Source organism: Cupressus sempervirens, chromosome 6 (genome assembly GCF_028749045.1).
Source record: "Cupressus sempervirens isolate cs-2001-9-10 chromosome 6, ASM2874904v1, whole genome shotgun sequence".
In the NCBI taxonomy this organism is placed as follows: Eukaryota; Viridiplantae; Streptophyta; class Pinopsida; order Cupressales; family Cupressaceae; genus Cupressus; species Cupressus sempervirens.
The window spans coordinates 330,800,905-330,804,997 of record NC_143123.1 but is presented as its reverse complement, the minus strand read 5'-3'; positions in this window follow the sequence as shown (position 1 = coordinate 330,804,997).

Sequence of the window (4,093 nt, the reverse complement as noted above, 5' to 3'; positions counted from 1 at the left end):
AAGCTTGTGAGGGCTATTGATGAACTGTCAAATGTTATAGGATGGTGATACTGAGGCCTAAAATAACCTATCTCATTTTCAAGAGATCAATTTTCATTTGGATTCGGCATAGCAATCTTGCTTCATGCCAAAACTTGCAGTGTGCCTCAGTTCATAGGTGCACCACAGTGTAACTTTGAAACTGCTGATCTCAGCATTGAATTTTCAATGCCATTAGCTCCAGATGGGTGGGTGAACCCTAGTCACACCCATGTTCTAGCCACGGATACCATCCATCGTTTGTGGCCACCCTATACTGAGGAGTGTCCAAGGTGCTCTAAGTGCATTTTGAGGTCGATCTTTTGAGGGTCATAACTCAGAGCTCGTGAGGGCTATCGATGAACTATAAAATGCTATAGGATGGTGATACTGAGGCCTAAAATAACCTATCTCATTTTCAAGAGATCACATTCCATTTGGATTCGGCACAGCGATCTCGCTCAATGCCAAAACTCGCAGAGTGCCTCAATTCATAGGTGCACCACAGCGTAACTTTGAAACCACTGATCTTGGCATCGAATCATCAGTTCCATTAGCTCCAGATGGGTGGGTGAACCCTAGTCACACCCTTGTTTTGTCCACGGAGACCATCCATCATTTGCGGCCACCCCGTACCGAAGAGTCTCCAAGGTGCTCTAAGTGTATTTTGAGGTTGATCTTTCAAAGGTCATAACTCAGAGCTTGTGAGGGCTATCAATGAACCGTTAGAGGAGAAAAGTTTTTTAGAAGTACTGGCTTAGTGTTTTTGCTAGAATAAGTTAGTGGGAAGGCTTTATTAGAGGGTCTTGGCCAAAGTAGTGGGGTATCTGCCCACTCTCTAATTTTAGAGACAGTTAGGTTTTGGAGGGAGATTAGGGGAGCTCTATTACAACTATCCTTACCTTAGCTTGGACCAAGGTTGGTATCTCAAACTTGCTTCTTTTCCATTTCTTTCTTTTAGCATGGTTAAGTAAATATGCAAGTGTGGAGTTTATCAATGGAGTATGCATTGTATTGCATTGTGGAGTAGCATTCATGTGAGTGCTTGAATGGTGTTCATTCCATGTAGATTAGTGTGACACCATTGTGCATCTTGTTTTATTGTGTGGATTATTGTGAGTATGAGGTTTGGATTTCCTCTATTTCCTTGTTGTATTATGGGTGTTGATATTGTGTTGTGAAAATGTGATGTGCTCTTGAAAATTTCTTGTTTTATTTCTACTTGGTTTTGCTTTCTTGTTTTGTGCTTGAGTGTTGTTATGGGCGTGGGACTTACACTCACCCTTGTGGGAAGGGAAGAGAAGTCCAGGGTGAAGGGATTAAGTTGGGTTCAAAAAATGTATTAAGAACCTTGGAGTATGGGCTCCATTGTATGCCATAACCATTCATATCTTGCTGAGGGTGATAAGGAAAGTATGGTGTAGAAAGAAAGTTTGAGGAGTTATAGTTGATGGTAGTGGATTTGGAGGAGGAAATGTGGAGGCCTCGAGAGGGCATTAAATTGTTTGTTTATGATAGCTCTGAGAGGGCATGAAATTTGCTGAATTATGATAGCCCCGAGAGGGCATGAAAATTTATTGTAGATATGGTTTGGTATGGCAAGTCTCCATTTTAGAACACACCTTCACCCTATGTTTATGGTTCCATCTATGAAGCCATTGTGAAATAGCTTTGGGGGGAAATTGTTCAAGTTTGAAATGTAATGTTTATGCATTGAAAGATTGTATGTGTATCCCAGTTTGAGCCTTGTTCCCTAGCACGGGGGTGGTCTCTTTGAGGCCTATGGTTGGGTGGAAAGAACCCATGGTCCTTGTTATCTTGTTGTGTTGCATATGCCGATTTGTGTCCAAGGGAGCAATGGAAATGGCTTGGAATGATCATCTTGTAGATTGATGTTGGATGAGAAAACTTGACATTATGCCCTCATTTGTGAAGGAGGATTCACCAGCTTGTTCATGTTCTCAACGATCATGTTGGACAATGTTCATGCTACTCATTATCCATATCTTTCAATGTTCATGTTCCTTATGATTTTGAAAATTCCCTTATGTTGCCCCATTGTGATGGAAGGAGATTTTATCATTGTTACCTAATGTACGTGTAGAGGAAATAATTGATAAGGTTGTATATGCATGTTTCATTTGGAGTTTATATTGTTATGAAATTATTGGTATAAGTCACAGATTTGCTTTGACATCATTGTTATCATTTGAAAATGTGAAAGAAAGTTTTCTCCTTGTGGTATTGTAAATGACTAGTTGATAATAACAATCCATAGATGTTATGTGATACCATTGATTGTATAAATTTAAAACTTAGTAGATTTCTTACAATCTTGTTGTGCACTCAATAATTTGGAAGGAAAATTTTATGTTCATATCACATGCATGGATAACATTGATTTTAATTACCAAGCTTAATGCAATTCTAAGCAAGGAAATCATCAAATTAATTTCATGATATAACAAAATGAAGTTTGTTGTAAGAGAAGACATAATAAAATCTATGAGATACATTGTTGTAGGCATACATTTTCCTCTATGGAAAATGTATGGTAAAGGCAAATAAATCCCTTCCTTAATACAGAGCAATAAAATATTAAAGAATATTCCCAGATTCTAGACTGCTATCCAATAAAAATAAAAATAATAATAGCATATAGAGACTAATGAGTGTCCTAGACTAATATATTTCCTAAGTGACAGAATGGTACACATTACAATCTTGTGACCTCTAAGTCACATCCAACACTCAAATAATAAATTAGTAATTAAATAAATAAATGCATATTAGTGTGCATGTTAGAGAATATGAAAAATTTCAATATTTAACTCAAAAATAAAATAAAAGCCAAGATTGATCTTGACCGCCCTTCTAGAGTAGCCCCCAACATTTCCTAAGCCATCATAATGCAAAAAGTTTTCTCCACTCCCCAAGGTGTATTGTTAAATCTGACATTCATTCTAACATGTCATGTCAAAACTTTTATCCTTGATCTTGCCTCCTTGAAAATGGGTTTCATCCCCATTAATATACTTGGGTGCATAGGAGAAAGGGTTTATGTCACATCCTTGTCTTATGCACTAGTTGTCCCCTCCTTGCAGCAGTGGTCACGTGTTCCCAAGCATAGGTAGTCGACTTGAAATTAAGGGGGAGTGGGATAGCAATCCCAAGAGATTTGTACTTAGGAGAATGTCAAGTTGACATTTAATATGACTTGTTCGCATTAGGATTTTTGATTGGAGGGATGGGAAAAAGATGTCCTAAGGCTTGGATTAGTCAAAATTCTACACATGACCCATGTGGGACCTTGTGGGGACCACGTGTAGGAAGAAATGTGGCCTTGGTAAGAGTTAGGGAATGATGAGGTTTTAAGATAGATAGGAGATTCACCCTTTAGATTTGTTTTTATTTTTATCATATAATTATTTAATCATTTCAAGTCTTGAATAGAGGATAATGACACTTAGTGTATTTGAGCTTAGTTTAAGGGTAATGTTTATATCAAGGGGCTCATTTAGAACATGTAACAATTAAACCATATGGTAATGGAAAATCTCAATATAGGAAAATAAATTAAATGAAATAAATAAGTTTACGAGAATGCATATATAATTGAATATGATGTTAAGTATGGAGGGTTTAATTAAGTTAGTGTTAAGATTGTAAATTAGGATAGTTGGATGTAGATATAATAGGGTTAATATGAAGTAAGTTGTCAGGATGATGGGATTGGAGAACCAAGGATAAGGATGGATGGTGGATTAAAATAATAACTCAAATCTAGTTTTATCTAGTCAATAAAGCACATTGATAGATAAGAGTTACTAGATAGAATTGAATGCATGACAAACCTGTGTAGATGTTGGATTTAATGTCAAGTGAATTTTATATTTGGCTTGAGGGAATGTTAGTTAGATAATGAATGTTGTGGATTCAATTGAAGATATTAGTAGAATATCAAAGTTGATAGAATATATATACCAATTTGAAAATGTAGTGTAGGAATAAAGCATTAGTTAGCTAGTATGTAATAAGGGTCAATAGGCATGTCATTAGAGGTAGCTCATCAGAT